Source organism: Nannospalax galili, unplaced genomic scaffold (assembly GCF_000622305.1).
Source record: "Nannospalax galili isolate Female #2095 unplaced genomic scaffold, S.galili_v1.0 scaffold646, whole genome shotgun sequence".
Lineage (NCBI taxonomy): Eukaryota > Metazoa > Chordata > Mammalia > Rodentia > Spalacidae > Nannospalax > Nannospalax galili.
Window position 1 is genome coordinate 1797896 of NW_008355279.1, and position 18399 is coordinate 1816294.

The 18399-nt window shown below is 38.7% G+C and overlaps 1 protein-coding gene across 3 annotated transcripts in view; it reads left to right on the forward strand.

The window, feature by feature from the left end:
* Window positions 1-18399, forward strand: part of Cdk19 (cyclin dependent kinase 19) — a 218973-nt gene that overhangs the window by 10949 nt on the left and 189625 nt on the right. The window lies entirely within an intron of this gene.

An 18399-nucleotide genomic window follows, 5' to 3' on the forward strand; every position in this document is an offset into this window, starting at 1 on the left:
CAAAACAAAAACCCAGAAAAGAAAAAAGTTTATGATAAAACACTGTGCACCAGCAAATGCTTTATACTTCTGCTTACTGCATCCGTCATACATCTTGAATTTACCACATTCCTTGATTAAGGAGGCCATGTGAAGTTTTTGACCTGTACTATGTAGGTTTGTACACTTTGTGATGTTGTACAGCCTCAAGATGTGATGATTAGACCACTCATAGATGCACAGCACTTTTCAAAAGAAAGTCATTTTTAAAAAGTTCATCTAAATTTAGGGGCTGGAAAGATGGCTCAGCAGTTAAAAGCACTTGGTGTTCTTTCAGAGGTCCTGGGTTCTGTTCCCAGCATCCACATGACTGCTAACAACCATCTGTAACTCCAGTTCCTGGAGAACTGATGTTGTCTTTTGTAAGGTCTGTGCAAGTAAAATACTCATACAAATAAAAGTAAATAAATTAAAATAATTCATCTAAATTTAAAAGCATTGGGTTTCTCAGTGTTTTAAATCACTTTTAAAAAAGAATTAGGGCTGAAGAGATGGCTCAGCGGTTAAGAACACTGGTTGTTCTTGCAGAAGACCCAGGTTCAAATCCCAGCACCCACATGGCCACTAACAACTGCCCTAACTCCAGTTCCAGGGGATCCGACAGCCTCTTCTGTCTTCTGTGGGCATTGCACAACATAGGTGCACTTACCTACATGCAGGCAATACATGCATACACATAAAATAAAATTAAAAAAAATTAAAAAACAAGAAAAGAGAGAGAAAAAAAAAGAACAATTAGTTGAGGCCAGCCTGGTCTACATAGTGTGTCCCAGGCCAGCTGGGGCTACAGGGAGACCTGTCTCAAACTGAAAAACAAACAAACAACAAAAGAACACCACCACCAAGGAAAAAAAATCAACCAAACAAAAAACCAATAAAGATAAAATTACTGAAGAGATGACCCGGTGGTTAAGAGCATGTACTGCTCTTGCAGAGGACCTGAGTTTGGTTCCTAGCACTCAAGTTGGACAGCTTACCTGCCTGTAACTTTTTATTTCCGGGAGATTCGATGCCCTCTTCTGGCTTCTAAGGGTACCAGCACACATGTGGCACACATACACAAGCACACAAACACAGACACATAAAAGAAATCTTAAAAATTAGATATAATCACACTGCGGGAGAGCAGGTATGCAGCACAAACCCAAGACTTTTGCCTAGCCTGCTTGAGGTTCTGGATTTAGTCCCCAGTTCTAGAAGAAAGAAGGAAAGAAAAATACTGTAAAATGGGAAAGAAAAAGAAAACTAACCTTTACAAGGCAACAGTGCTGCAAACTGCTTAAAAAAATTTTTTTTAAAAGTCTCCTGGGGCTGGAGAGAGAGAGGTTGCTCAGGGGCTAAGAACACTTGCTGTTCTTCCAGAGAACCCTCATGGGGGCTTTACTGCACTCTTCTGGCCTTCATGGGCACTATACACATCACAGTAAACCATCCAAACAATTGTACAAATAAAAATAAATAAATCAGTCGGGCGTGGTGGCGCAAGCCTGTAGTCCCAGCACTTGGGAGGCAGAGGCAGGCGGATCTCTGTGAGTTCGAGGCCAGCCAGGTCTACATAGTGAGTTCCAGGACAGCTGGGGCTACAGGGAGACCCTGTCTCAAAAAGACCAAAAAAAAAAAAAAAAAAAAAATCATAAACAGTCTCACTATGTAGCCCAGGCTGGCCTGGAATTTGTTATATAGACCAGGTTGTCCTTGAATTTACAGAAATGTGCCTGCCTTTGCCTTCAGAGTGTCTGGATTAAAGATGTATGCTACCACATCTGGCCCCACAAAATTGCTTTGGCATTTTACTGATGAGCTTATTTAGCTTTCTCTCTCTCTCTCTCTCTCTCTCTCTCTCTCTCTCTCTCTCTCTCTCTCTCTCTCGATGTATTTTTATTTGTGTGTGTGTGCACTGGAATGCATATGTATGTAGGTGCCTGTGCAGGCTTGAGGAAGGCTTTGGATCATCTAGACCTGGAGTTACAGGTAGTTGTGAATTGTCTGACATGGGTGCTAGGAACCAAACTCAGGTCCTCTGGAAGAACAGCAAGCACTTTTAACCACTGAGCCATCTCTCTAGCTCCTCCCCCCAATTAACTTTATATATTATTATTTTTATATTTTATAATGTTTTATTTTTATATTGTTAAAATATATTTTATATAGAATGACCTGGCTGACTCATCTGGAAGGTAAAAGTTTTACCCTAGTTTTCCAGCAACCAAGGACTTACCATTCTGTCTGGTTGTTAAATATTTACAAAGATCTCTGATCTAGTTTGCCAGTTTGAGTTTTTGTTTGTGGTAGCAGAACAAATAGTTAACTGCATTACTTTGTAATTAGGTCCATTCCTTAATCACATTCACCTCAGTCACTAAGACCTTTCCACAACAAAACCCCATTTTGTTTTTTTTGATGTGCTAACCTTTGAGCCTCAAGCTTCAGGCAGATGCTTTACTGCTAGAATTATATCCCAGCCCCAACTCTTATTTTTTAATACTCTATAAAATAAGTGTAGTAGATATACCAGTAACAGTGTTCATTACCATAATCAAGTATTGTGTGCTATACTTTTATAGGATGGAGCACTTGCTCATACCAAGGCATGGATATGGAGGTCAGATGACAACTTTTGGGAATTGGTTCTCTTCCACCTGTGGGTCCTGGGGATCAAACTCAGGTCATCTGGCTTGGTGGTAAATGCCTTTATGTGTCTGTATGTGTGAGAGAGAGAGAGAGAGAGCAAGGGGGGGAGGGAGGGAGGTAGGGAGGAAGGGAGAGAGAAAGAAAAAGAGAGAAAGAAAAGAGAGAGGCTAGGAGTCTAAGCCCAGGCCCAGGCATTCCAGGCAAACGTTATGCCACTTAGCTATATCCCCTAGCTCTAAGTCTGTTTCTGAATTTATCAACTCGAGGCAGTTTCTGTTCACTTTTCATGAGAAAAGCTGAGCAATTTTGTAAAATTCCACTACCTCCTGTTTGTTTTTCCCTTTGGAAATCTTGGAATTAATTTTATTACTTAAATTGAATTTTCTTTTTCTTTGTCTTTTTTTTTTTTTTTTTGGTTTTTTTGAGACAGGGTCTCCTGTAGCCCCAGCTGGCCTGGAACTCACTGCATAGATCAGGCTGGCCTTGAACTCAGATCCACCTACCTCTGCCTCCTGAGTACTGGGATTTAAGATGTGCACCACTACTTGGGCTTCATTTCTCAATTTTTAAAGTGTAATTTTGGGGCTGGGGGTGTAGTTCAGCGGTAGAGTACATGCAAAGCCCCCAGGGTTCAATCCTCAGCAGCAGCAGCAACAAAGAGATTTTTACGGTATCATGGTTTATTGAGTGAGATATATCTCCATCCCCTATTCAGTGATATTTTAAATTTATTTTGCTTCTGGTTGGGTAAAAAGTGGACATTGGCTGGAGAGATGGCTTAGCGGTTAAGAACACTGACTGCTCTTGCAGAGGACCCGGGTTCGATTCCCAGCACCCACATAGCAGCTAGAAATCGTCCTTAACTCCAGTTCCAGGGGAATCCGATGCCCTCTTCTGACCTCTGCGGCATTGCATGACATGGGTGCACTCACATACATGCAGGCAATACACTCATACACATACTATAAAAATAATAAAATATTAAAAAAATAACAAAAAGTGAACCTTGGAAACAACCATTAAGATATTATAAAATGTACTTACTGCTCAGTTAATATGCTTACCCAAAAAGAAGGAAATAGCTTCAGTGTTACATAAATGGTGATTAAGATATTACAGGTACAAAGGCCTAATGTACTTTTTTGTGTGTGCAATGTGAGGCAGGATCTTATTATGTAGCCCTGGAACTCCCCATGTAAACCATGCTGGCCTTGAACGCCACCTGCCTCTGCCTCCACGCCTGCCTGCACTTGGTTCTTTCTTCAAGTTGTACTCAGCTTCAGTTTCTTCAGGTTATACTCAGCTAATAATTTTCCTTTGTTTTCCATCTCATGCATTCATTTTCTTGGATATTTTGTATTTTATGGTTAGATACGACTTTTAAGTGCTTTTTCATTCATACAGGATATGTAGATAGTCTAACTTCTTTCCTATCTAATAATATGTTTTATGTTCATACTTAGTTGATGGTTTGGGTACATGTAGAATTATTAGAATCATTATTAAATTTATTAAAATTTTATTCTTTGAATATGAAACTTGCTTCATGTTTTCTAGTAGGTGTTGCTCAGGGACTGTTTCTTTATTGGAAACTTTTTTTTTTTTAGGATTTTTTGTTTTATCCATAATTCTGTAAAAGGGTCTATAAGATGTAGGTCCTTCTCTTCTTTTTTAACACCTGGCTTTGCTTCTTTTGTCCTTAACACTGTTTGCTTATTTGGAGATAACTTTAATTTGAATTTCAAAAATTAGAATTGGTAATCAGTAGCTTTAGTCTTAATCTTCACTCATTTCCTGTTTTTCCAATCCTGCCAGGTGCTTATGGATTCTTTGGTGAGTCCTTCTGTCTGTGGTTTAGTGGGGGTGGGGTTTGGATGTGGGTGGTTTTGTATCAGACACTGTCTCGTGGCTCGGGTGACCCTCCAACTTGCCAAGTGCTGGGATTCAATAAGTTACCATAGCCATTAAAAGTCCTTGTATCTTGTTTTTTATATATTTCTTCTTTTCCTGTTGCCTTTCCTATTTTCTTCAGGCGTGCTAATTAATGAGTGTTCACCTAAGCTCTTTTTTCCTTGACACTTAAATTCATCTCAGTGTTTTCACCTCTTGTCACTTCTACATTCTGAGAGAGTGCCCTTTATTTTTTAGGTTACCAATTTGTTCTTCAGGAAAGACTGAACTCTTTTATTTATTATGTATGACCTGAATTCAAGAATCTGAATTTTTCAGTTAAATGAATCAATAAATAGATAAATAAGTAAATAAATAAATAAGCAAATAAATAAATAAATTCTCTATCAAGAGATTATAGTGTTGCTACAGTTTTTTTTGTAATGCTTTTTTTTTTTTTTTCGGGGGGGTCTTTTTGAGACACGGTCTCCCTGTAGCCCCAGCTGTCCTGGAACTTACTATGTAGACCAGGCTGGCCTTGAGCTCACAGAGATCTGCCTGCCTCTGCCTCCCAAGTGCTGGGATTAAAGGTGTGCGCCACCAAGCCCGGCAGTAATGCTGTTTTTATTTTTTAAAAATTCATGTGTGTACTTGAGAGAGATGGACAGACACATAGACACCACACACTGCTAGTGTGTGAATGTGAATAATGTGAATATGCACATGACAAAGGCTTGCTTGTGGAGGTCAGAGGATAACTTTCTGGTCAATCTCCTCTTCCACCTTTCCAGGCGGGGTGTTTCTTGTTTCTGCTGCCATGCAGCATACTACAGGTTAGCTAGACTGCAAGCTTCCTGGGATTCTCCCAACCCTGTTTCCATCTCGAAGTAGGAGTGCTTGAGATTACAGATGTGTGCTACCACCACTTATATATAACACCCCTCCTCCCCCCAGGATTCAGGGGGATTGACATTAAATCCTCCTGAGTTGTCTTTTTCCAACCCACTAGAAGGAATTATTTTTTTAAATTAAATATTTATTTTATTTTGTGTGTATGAGTGTATTTTATGTGTATGAGTGTATTGCCTGCATGTGTGCAAATGCAGTGTGTTGTACAGCCCCCAAGGAGGTCAGAAGAAGCTGTCAGGGTTCCCGGAACTGGGGTTGCGGAGGATTATGAGCTGTGTGAGTGCTGGGAATTGAACCTGGGTCCTCTGCAAGAACAGCCAGTGCTCTTAACTGCGTAATCATCTCTCCAGTCCCAGGAATTCTTTTTTGTTGTTGTTTTGTGTTTTTGAGATGGGGTCTCCTTGTATACCTTGGAGTGGCCAATACCAGGCTGGCCTTGATCTCACAGAGGTCTAGGTCTACCTGCTACCTCTGCCTCCTGAGTGCAGGTACTGCCTCCTAAGTGCCCTGCTGAGGAACTCTTAAATTGTTTTCTTATTACTATGTGCCTTTTCTCTTTTTTTCTTAATATTTTTCCTGTAATCTGACAATGGAAATGTTTCCATATTTTCACTTACAGACATTATATTTGTTTTATTTATGAACATATATGGACTTTTAATGGCTATGGTAACTTATTGAATTATACTTTTTGTTGACTATTGTGCTACCTACAAATTTAATACTTCCATTGACGATCAAGTTGAGAAGATTCAAAGTCTCTGCTTCACATTTCCTGCAAATAAGCAAATCTGGCATGTTTATGTCTAGTTATATTTCTTTGTAAAGTTTTTCTTACCTAAATGGCTAACAAGGAGACATTGTATGAGAGAGGCCCTATCTTTATACTTCTCAACACTACCAAAAAGTGTGTATGTGAGGATAGAGATCATTCATGATAAGCAGATGCAATGGTATAAAGGACTGGGGTGTAGTAGCTGAAAAGGACTGTTAGATCACTTAGCAAAGACAATCATGTTAAGCTATATAGAATAGTAACTTCTCAATAATACTCATTTGTCCACATTTCCATCCATCAGTCTGCCTATCCATCTATTCCTCTAAGTTTCTATCCATCAAATGTCCATTCTCTGCCTCTCTTCTGTCCATGCATGCATTATTCCTTTTAATTGTTCTTCCATTTTTATCTCTTAATTTATTTAATCCTTTATTATTTATTTTTTGATTCCTTCTGTGAGCCAAGTACTGTAACACAGGTAGAGATACAAATGAGAGGTGTAACCTGCCTGCAAAATTTGCCTACAAATAACACAGCAAATGGCTATCCACAGCTGTGTATGAATGGAAATCAGAGTTAAGAGAAAGGGGTGTGTGCGTGTGTGTGTGTGTGTGTGTGTGGTGTATACTGAGGATTCAACCCAGGGGCTCACATAGTAGAGGAAGACTTTTTAAAAATTGTATATTCTTGGATTATGTTGAAAAATATGTATTTCCAACTTAAAAAATGATAAAACATTTACAAAGTAAAGTATAGCTTTCACTGTTGAAAACAACAAAAGCTCTTTGTTATGAGCACATGCACATGCAGACCAGCTACTCTGGAGGCTGGGGAGGGAGTATGTCTTGAATCTGGGAGTTCTATGCCAGCCTGGGCAATATTCCAAAGTCTTGTCTCTTAAGAAGAAAAGGTTTTAAGTAACAGAAATGTTTTAATTTACGTATTATAAAAACCAGTATGTGAGAAAATATATGTACTCAATTAAGGAAAATTAGGGATTATAGAAATAATGAAGAAAATCAGCCAAGTGTGATGGTGCACTCCTGTCATCCTAGAACTCAGGAGACTAAGACTGGAGGTTTGTGAATTTGAGGCTTGCCTGGGCCACATACGGAGACCCAGGGTCAAAACAAAATAGAGAAAATACAAATCTCATGTGAACACTCAGAAGTAAATATTGCTGCTATTTTGGTATTTGGTATATTTTCTTCTGGTGTGTGGTTTTTTTTTTTTTTGTTTGTTTTGGTGTTTTTGAGACAGGGTCTCCCTGTAGCCCAGTTGGCCTGGAACACACTACGTAGACCAGGCTGGCCTCAAACTCACAGAGATCCGTTGCCTCTGCCTCCTGAGTGCTGGAGCTAAAGGCATGCACCACGAAGCTGGGCTCTCTTCTGGTGCTTTTAAAAAAGAATTATTTATGCAAAATGTTTTTAAAGTAAGATAAAATTTACATAACAAAATTTATAATTTTAAAGTGTATAATTTTTTTTAAAGTGTATAATTTTAAGCTGGTGGTTTGTATTTCTAGTGCTAGTGACTTGGGAGGCTGAGGTGGGAAAATCACTTGAACCTAGGATTTTGAGGTTCAGGATTTTGGCCATATTGAAACCCTGTCTCAGGAAAAAAAAAATCCTTGAATAACTATCATTTTAAAAAATGATGCAGTTTAGTATGTTTTAGTGTATTCACAATGTTTTATTCATTACTATTACTTAGTTCCAGAAAATGTTCATTCCCCAAAGAAGCCTCATACTTTTGGAGTCATTCCTCAGTGTTTCCTCTTTAGGTTCTGGTGACTGCTTTCTGCCTCTATGTGTTTGCCTCTTCATGTCAGCGGAACGGGACATCTGTGGCCTTTTCTGAATGGTCTGTTTAATTCAGCAGGATATTCTCACTGTTCATCCGCACACATGAGGCAACGTGGACCAGTATTTCATTCCTTTTTGTGATTAAATAATAGTATGGTCTCATTTTGTTTATCCATTGATGAATGTTTGTATTCTCTGTGCTTTTTGGCATCTAATATTAATGTAAATACGTGTACATGTTTTTGTTTGAACATCCGTCTTTAATCTGTTTTAAGTAGAATTGCTGAATTATATGGTATTGTAACATACAACTTCTCTGAGGAATTGACAAAATATGTTACGTAGTGGATATGGCATTGTACATTCCCACCTAGTATTTGTTAGTATTAATATTCAATTTTTCTGCATATTTAAAAAATACAATATTTTTATTCTTTGAGAATTTCATACATATATTCAATTGTGTTCATACCTCACTCCTCCCTCACTCCTTCCAGATTCACCTCTCCACCCCCTACTGAGTCTACTCTACCCATTTATGCACTGACGCATGGTCAGCCTACTTTCTTTACATCTTTGTCAGTACTTAACATTTTCTGTTCCTTAAAAAAATTGAATGTGTGTGTGTGTACATGCCATGGTATGTGCTGAGGTCAAAGGTCAGCTTTGTGGTGTCCATTCTCTCCTCCCTTTAAGTGGGTCCAGAAGATGGAACTTTGGTCTCCAGGATTATGTGACAGGCTCCTTTACCTACTGAGCCATATTGCCGGTCCTATTTTCTGTTCTTAAAAAAAGAATTATAACTATTCTAGTGGAATAGTTATTGTGGTTTTGGCTTTACTTTCCTATTAGCTTATGATAGTGGACATCTTTTCATGCCCTTTTAGCCATTTCTATATCTTTGAAGAAATGTCTATAGATGTCTTTTTTCTATTGTTGGGTTTTAGTTTTTAATGACATTTTAAAGCAAATTTGTGATTATTCTCTTTAATTTATTGTATATGATTGTTACTTGAAGGCTAGGGGTTGAAGATGGTTACCATGTAGGAGTTTTAATCAGGTTTCTTTTTTCAGCCAATTAAAGAATTAAAAGACAGCTGGGCATGGTGGCACATGCCTGTAGTCCCAGCACTTGGGAGGCAGAGGCAGGTGGATCTCTGTGAGTTCAAGGCCTGCCTGGTCTACATAGTGAGCTCCAGGCCAGCTGGGACTGCAGGGAGACTCCATCTCAAAAAGACCAAAAAAAAAAAAAAAAAAAAGAATTAAAGGACAAGAAAAATCTCAGCCATAGCAGAGAGCAACAAACAAAAAGATGAAGAATCTGGAGAGATGGCTCAGCCATTAAGAGCACTGCCTGCTCTTACTGAGGACTGGGTTTGGTTCCAGCACTCACATAGCAACTCACAGCTGTCTGTAACTTTAGTTCCAGAGAATCTGAAACCCTCTTCTGGCCTTTGTGGGCATTGTAGGCACATGGTGCACTTACATACATTCAGGTAAAACATTCATACACACACAATAAAAATAAGTAACAGAATTTAAAAAATGATGTGGAGCTGGGCGTGGTGGCTCATGCCTTTAATCCCAGGCAGAGGCAGGTGGATCTCTTGAGTTCAAGGCCAGCCTGGTATACATAGCAAATTCCAGGCCAACTGGGGCTTCAGGGAGACCCTGTCTCAAAATGACAAAAAAATCACATGGAACAAGAAATCAGTGGCAATATTGAATTTAATTCCAAGATTTTAGAAGTTATGCATTTAACTGCTGTACAGATTCCATTAAGTGATTATGGAGAGGAGTGGAGGGGAGGAGGGGTAAGAGGGAGAAAAAGAGGAGAGGAAATAATGGAAGGGAAAAAGGGAGGGAAGGAATGAGGAAAGAGCAGGAGGCAAGGGGAGGAAGAAGATGAGGCTATTTTTTAAAAAAATACTTATTTTGTGTGCATGAGTGTTTTGCCTTCATGTATGTAAGTGCACCTGTGTTGTACAATGCCTGCAGAGGTAAGAAGAGGGCATCAGATTCCCCAGGAACTGGAGACGGTTGTTAGCTACCATGTGTGTGCTGGGAACCAAACCCAGGTCCTCTGCTACAGCAGCCAGTGCTCTTAACTGCTGGGACATCTTTCCAGCACCAAGGCTATTGTTTCAATGTTTATGTATTTTATTTTTAAAAGAGTATATTTTACTTCAATAAACTTTTAGTAAGTTGCTTCTTTTTGTGTTTGGTTTTTGAGACAAGGTCTCACTATGTAGCCCTGGCTAACCTGCAACTGGTTATGTAGACCAGGCTGACCTTGAACTCACAGAGATATGTCTGCCTCTGCCCCCTGAGTGCTGGGATTAAAGGCGTGTGCCACCATACCTGTCCTAGTAATTGCTTCTTAAAGGAAATTGTTTCATTTTACCTAAGGTACTCTGAACAAATTGCTAAGATTCTAGCTTGGGAATCTTTGGGATCCCCTAGATATGATCAGTGTTTATCTGTTAATAAATTTTCCTTAAAAAAACTTGATATTCAGTAGACGTCTGTGTTTTTCTATCATGCAAATATACAGAACTTTAATCCTTTTTACTTGTAGGGTTTTTTGGTTGTTGTTGTTGGTTTGTTTTTTGAGACAGGTTCTCTCTGTTGTTCTAGCTGACCTGGAACTTCCTAAGTAGATGAGGCTAGGCTTCATTGCACAGAAATCTGCCTGCCTCTGCCTGAGGTTAAAGGCGTGCCACCACCATGCCTGGCAGTTAGTTATCTGGATTTATAAACCCAGTTTTACTACTTAATGTGTGCCAAATTAACTCAGTGTCTTAGTTCCCCTCATTGGTAAAATGGGATATTACTAGTATCCACCCTATGGGCCTGCTGTGAGGATTGCATGAGGTAACATGTGTGAAGGACTTAAAACACCTGGCAGATAAGGAGCACAGCTGTTTGACTGTTAGTATCTTTGTATTTCTGGAGGATGACTTCCTGTAGAATAGTATTTAAAAGTTGCTGTATTTTTTTTTTTCTGGTCTTTTTGAGACAGGGTCTTCCTGTACCACCACCATGCCTGGCCTCAAAGTTGCTGTCTTACATCATTGCTTTACAGTAAAATCTGTATAGCTTTAGTGTCATCTCAGTGTTCTGATTATGTTTAAGCTCTGTTTTATCAATCAGTTTCTACTTGTACTTCTAAGAAAACAAAAGATTCATGTTTAAAATAATACATGTATTTTCTTTTGATTATCAAAACTTGCAAGTATAAAAGTTTACAAACTTGGTTTCATGATCCCTGTGTATCTATTGTCTATGATCTAGACATTTTATTTTTTTCTGTAAAAGGCCAGATATTTTCTGGATTTCTATAAAGAGCCAGTAAATATTTTGGTCTCTGGAGACCATATGGTTTGCCTCGTGTGCTGAATTCTGTAGCTGTGGTTAGAGAGTAGCCCTAGACTATAGGTGAATAAGTGGCAGTGGCAGTGTTCCAATAAAACTTTATTTATAAAAACAGACAGGAGCTGCATTTAGCCTGGACTGTATTTTGCCATTCCCTGGTCCAGATGAAGCAGTGAGCTGCTGTACTTGCTTTCTCTGGGAATGGGTTTGCATATACATACATGTTTTTCTCATCTGCTGGAAAGTGAGTTGCAGTCAAGATGGTATTATATTCTCATATCTCAGCGTGCATTTCCTAAAAATACTCACACTATACACTTTAATAGCTCAACGGATCTCCTAAAAATAATTACATTCTCCTGCATAGCCACAGTACCATTATTACAGCTAAGAACATGACAGTATTTTTAATAGATCTAGGTGATCTAATAATAATAAGTATGAAGGCCTTTGATTTGATTTGCTCCTTAATAATTAGCCTATAGTGTTTATCTCTGCCCCATCTATTTTTTTTCTATCCTGTTTTGACTTATTTTTTTGGTTTTGTTTCTTATTTAATTTCTTCAGATAGAAACCTGTGTTGAGTAAAGCTGTCTGCTAATTTCATTTGACCCACTTACACAGTCACATAAAAGGATTTTTTTTTTAACAATGTTTGGTTTGTACTTTAAAAAACATAGTTCTTGCTGGACCTGGTAGCATGTACCTTTAATACCAAGCACTTGGGAGGCAGAGGCAGGCAGAGTTCCGTGAGTTTAAGGCCAGCCTGGTTCACACAGGGAGTTCTAGACCAGCTGGGGGTATACGGTGAAAATCTTTCTCAAAAATGGAAAGCAAAACAAAACAACCTAAAAACCTAGATCGTGTTTCAGTATTTCATGATTTGAAATAGAGAATTATATTAAACTTATAGTCAAAAGAAAGAAATATCACTAAGTTACATACAGTCTCTGAATCCTTATAATGGTACTTTATTTTGTCTTTTTGAGACAAGGTTTCCCTGTAGCCCCAGCTGGCCTGGAATTCACTATGTAGACCAGGCTGGCCTTGAACTCACAGAGATCCACCCACCTCTGCCTCCTGAGTGCTGGGATTAAAGGCATGTGCCACCACGCCTGGCTATGATGGTACTTTTTTAAACTGTAGAAAGAAAAAAACTAGAGATTGTATGTAAGACATAACTCTTCCTCCCCAGCAGCAATCAGGCTCCAATAGTTCTCAGTCTGGTGCTGGCCCGCCACCTATTTCTCTCCTCCTCTTTGGGCCCTTGTTTAATTGAGTTGGCATGGGTTCTGTGCTCAATACCACCATTGTCACAAGTTCACATGAGCAAGCTTCCAGTTGCCTGGAAGCCTTTGTTTCCCTGTGATCATGAATCAGCCCTGACTCTTAACAATCTTTCTGTCCCCTCTTCTGAAATGATCCCTGAGTTGTGGGTGGATGAGTTTCCATATAGGAGTCCTATCCTACACTCTGCACTCTCTTCTTTAAAACTTGGTCAGTTGTGGCCTTCTGTATGCATTGGACTCTGTTGTATAAGGAAGCTTTACTGGTGAGAGTTGAGGGATGCATTAGTTTTTTTCCTCTACACCTTATTCTGCTATATTCCATGAGTCTTAGTTGTAGAGGTTCAGTTGTAGATGTGTCACCTAGTACTGGGCATCTCTCAGATATATGTTCTCTGTGTCTGACCAGATGTGCAGTTCTGCAGTAGCCTCCATCTATTGCAAAAAGAAACTTCTTTGATGAGTGGTGTATGGTATACTTGACTGTAGATAAGGACATTTGGGTGCAAATGTCTGAATGGATAGGACTTAACATGTATGGCAGAGTACTTGAGGTCCTATGGAGGAATGGGGGAGACATGTATGGTGGGGGTCTAAATTTGATTAAGAACTGTTGTATGAAATTACAAAGATCAATAAAAATGTTTATACATATATCATATATATGAACTGGGGAAATAGAAGACCCCACCCTTAGCCGAAGAACTATTGACAGCTGATTACTGCTGGATGGGGGATCTTATTTAAAGAGACTCTAGAAATAAAATTTCACTGAGGGGAAATCTGGGTACATAAACTTGACTTGATAGGCCTTAACATACATTACAGAATGCATTAAATCTTGGGGGGGGGCTATAGGGAGTATTAAGATGATTATGATGTTTTGTATGAAGTACACAAAAATTTAATAAAAAATATACACTGGAAAATAGTAGTTTCAGAAGCACATTAACGTGTAACTTATCCTCAGCACCTACACATGAAACTTAAAAGTTATTTATAATTAAATTAATAAAATGTTGAGCTTTTTAGAGTAAAAACCAACTCTGACACATTCTTTGACATCTCCAGATTAACCATTCCATTAAACAGATTTAGCGCTCATACACAGACACAAAAGCAACCAATTCTGTTAAGTGACAAAGGGTGTGAGGAGATGTTGCTGCTTTTTTCAGATTTAATGTTCCTGTACTTTTACTTGATAGGAAGAATTTGTAGCACTTCAAAGAAGCTGTCTACTCTATGAAAGGTTGTGCTGCAAATTTAAGAAGGGTCTTATGTTTCTCTACATTGCTGTCCCTCCCCAAACGTAGCACTGCATTGTGCTCTTCCCCTCCTGTATCACCTCATAGGCTGTGGGCACGGTGTGCTTCTTTTTATCCTTAATAAAAACATCAGTTGCCCTGATTAGAAGAATTTATGGTGAGTGGTGATGGGACTCTAGGCTACCATTGAGAATAGTGTGCTGTGAGATGAGATGAGTAAGACTTTATTCTTATTAGTGTTTCATGATAACTGTTAGTGGGAGGTAACTAGTGTTTTAGGAACGGACTCAAGATTCTTAAAATGTTGCTGTAGCATATACAGAGGAAGCAAAAACATGCACAGTTATGAAGAAAAGAAACACAAGAAGTCATTCAGTAAGCACTCAGGGTGAAGGTTGGGAATGCATTTGGGAGAGTAAAGCATGATCGTGTGGGCCTGGCTGAAGAATGTGGCCTTTAACCTGGTGGAGAATGGGAGTAAAGCATTCCAAATGGAGTAGATTCCAGTAGTTCCCAGGATGGGAACTATTTTTCTTTCCAGATTGTAAAAGGAATAAGTGTTACAAAATGCAAACAAAAACAGTGGCATAAGACTTTTGTAATGTCATTTACTAAAGATAACCGCTGCCCATGGTTTGTGTAGTTTCATAGAGGGGAATCTCATGGTCTGTTTTCTTTTTCTTTTTTTTAAATATTTTATTCATTTTTTAAAATTATGTGTATGAGTGTATTGCCTACAAGTATGTAAGTGCACCCATGTTGTGCAATGCTTGAGGTCAGAAGAGGGCATCAGCTCCCCTGAAACTGGAGTCACAGATGGTTGTTAGCCACCACGTGGGTGCTGGGAACCAAACGCAGGTCCTCTGCAAGAGCAGCCAGTGCTCTTAACCATTGAGCCATCTCTCCAACCCCTCATGATCTGTTTTTTAACAATATGGATGATAGAGAGGGCAAAGGACTGCAAGTGAAGGCAGGAGCCTGTTAGAGGGGTGCAAATGAGCAGTGATGAGTATGTTCTTAATGGTAGCTGTGGGGTAGACCAGGCAGGGCTGGGGGAAAAACTCAAAAGGGTATTTGAGAGGCAGGATTCAGTAACCAGTTAGAGGAGAGTCAGGTGAAGACAGACAAGTGACCAGGATAGTGTAGAAGCTGGGACAGAATTGTGACAGTTAAGAGCTATTATATCATGCCATTTTCTTTTTCTCACTATATTTCCCCCTTTTGCTAGCTAAGAATAACAGGGTCTCTTGAGGATTCGCTCCTGTTTTGGCCTATAGCATTAGCTTTTGTATTTTACAAAGTTCCTCTTGGGATCTTTAAACTTTTATTCTGAGACATCAGTTTCAGGTTGGGGTAGATGAGCCACTTGACCAAGTCATTGGGAAAGGCTTTTTGAATTAAGAGCTGAATGGATCTGTGAGTAGGCTCTGGCATTCACAAGGGTGTGCTGTGTCTTATCACTGACAACAAGGGCTACTGAATTACTTAACAAAACCTCTGTTAAACAGTCTGGACTTAAAAATATTCCCACAGAAGGAAATGTCATGTTGTTTGTTCATCTTTGTGTTGAATAATTTTCACCATCAGAGGGAGCATTTTAAAATTCTGTCACATTGAAATGCCTCATGCCACCATATCAGGACATTCATACTGAGTTTTATGTCACATCCTTTCATGAACCTCTTAATAAGAGTTGCTTGAATATATGTGCTCTGTTATAGCTACATATTTCTTTTGAAGGTTGAGAAGATCTGGGTAAGGACTATTGAAAGGCAATAGTTAGATGGGCAAGGGGGTCAAGGTCTCACCTCCTGGAGCCTACTGTATACACCAGGTTGGCCTTGAACTCAAGAGATCTGCCTACCTCTGCCTCCCTACTGCTGGGATTAAAGTTGTGAGGTCTTTTTTTTTTTTTTTTTTAACTTTTTAATAGTCATAGTAGATGTGAGATAGTATCATTATGTTGAAGTGTTTATTTTGTTTTGTTTTTTTGATAGGATCTTGCTTTGTAGACCAGGTTGGTCTTGAACTAGCAGTTCTTTTGCCTCAACTTCTAAATGTTGGAATTATAGGCTTGTGCCACCAAATCCAGCATGAGATTTTTCTTTCTTTTAATGTTTCTTTGTGTGGGTGGTGGTCAGAGGACAACTTGTGGGAGTCCATTCTCTTTTACCATGTGCGTTCTGGGGATTGAACTCCAGGTATACAGGCTTGCTGACAGGTACCTTAACATGCTGAGCCATTTTGCCAGTCCTCCTTTTTTTTCCTTCTTCTTTTTCTCTTTTTCTTTTCTGTTTTGTAAGCTTGTAGAATGTTTAATGAATCGTATAACCAAATGTTAGCAAGCTTGAAAGACAAAATCCCCCCTCCAAAACAACATTATTCAAAATCTTACTACTATTAATGTTACATTAATTTTTGGCCTTTTATTTTATTTTAATTAATTAATTTAATTTTTTTATTATTTTTATTTTATATGTATGTGTGTATTGCCTGAATGTAGGTAAGTTTATTTGTGTCATGCAATGCCCGCAGAGGACAGAAGAGGCTGTTGGATTCCCTGGAACTGGAGTTACAGACAGTTGTTAGCTGCCATGTGGGTGCTGGGATTCAAACCTGGCTCTTCTGCAAGAACAACCGATGCTCTTAACTGCTGAGCCATCTCTCCAGACCCTTATTTATGTAATTTTTTTGGTCTTTTTGAGACAGGGTTTCCCTGTAGACACAGGTGGCCTGGACGAGGTAGACCAGGCTGGCCTTGAACTCACAGAGATCTGCCTGCTTCTGGGCATGTACTACCACACTGGGCTTTGGCCTTTTATTTTAAAAATTTCAGTTTCTTAGTTTTATATCATAAATACTCACCCTTGCCCTCTTGAGTTGCTAAGGTTTGAACCCAATGCTTTGTATGCTGGCAAAATACTTGTACTTCAGCATTATTAGCATTTTTCATTTTGTTATGTATTTTCTACAATTATTTTATTTTTTAAGAAAATATTGCAAATGCTATACAATATATAACAATTTAAAACTTAATGAACATTTTTAGTTGTTTGGCTTTTTGCATATAGATAGGTGCTTAGTTTGTGTAATTTTAATTCAGTAGACTGGATGATATAGCAACTGTGAACATGGAGTGGTCAGGATTTGAATTGCTTCTAGTTTTATGTTTTTGTCCATTTTCTTATATTCCCCATGTTTTATATCTTCAGCTATAGAGTGAGGGTAGTCTTAGTACCTTGTCAGCATTGTAAAAACCAGATGATTTACTACCTATAGAACTCAGAGCTGGCTGTCATATCTTACAGATTGTGGAGGCTTTGGTTACTGTTATTTTATTGGATGAGATTTTTCACTCCTTGGTTTCTAGAAATACATGCTATATACAAGAAATTGCTGTACTTCAGAGTTATGCCACTGGAAACTTAGAATGCTAAGAACAGCTTAAGCACAGCTTTAGAGGAGGGTGCAGTCTGGAAGGTTGTTTCAGGATTTAAGAGAGGGTAACCGCTGAGGCAGGTAATGTGGACCAAATTGCCATTATTAGTAATAAACAGTCACACTTGGGAACTCTGCTCTTCTGGCTGCCATTTATCCTTGAGAACTCTTTTAGGTGATTCTGGCCAGATCAGCCTTTTTGATTTGCTTCTTTGAGCTTCCTCACATACCTCCTCAAATTCTTGGTTGGACATACTATAATCTTGCTGGTTATTAATTGACAACTTCTATTAAGTTGTAATATAAGTTTAATGCATGGGCTTACATTTTTATAAAATATAGCATTCAGCAATTTATGCCATTCTTAGTTCCTAATTTCATTTGATATTCATCATAAATATGAGATGGTAAAGGAGTCTTCATTGAACAACTCCGGTTCTACTGAGATTAAGTACCTGATGCCATGAAGCAAGTAAGTGATCCAACTTAAATTCTAGTCACCTGACCTCAGGGCTAGTATTTTATAATACTGTGTTTGTGTTTGTTCCTTCACATATCACTGTGTTAAGCCAATGCTCTTTTCTTCTTTTCTAGTTATTTGGTGATACTTATAAAGATTTTTAAGTATTATACAGAGGTATCATGCTCTCTTTTAGTAGCTAATAAATATATTTTGGAGGTCCCCCTCTTTTGAGGCAGGGTCTTACTATGTAGCCTGAGCTGCCCTTGAACTTGCAGTCCTCTATTGCCTCAACCTCTCAACCGCTGACATTACTACCTAGATTTTTGTTGGGCTTTGTTTTTTTAAACCCCTATCACTAGAAAAAGTGAAATAAATTATGAGGTCTAAATTTTTTTACCTGATTAACTCTTTAATATTTTTTAGAAATGCTTTCTGAAAAATCTTTCATGTTCCATGTTTATTTTTATTTTATGTATTGGAACATTTTCTCTGGACTCCCTAGCTTATTCACCTCGTT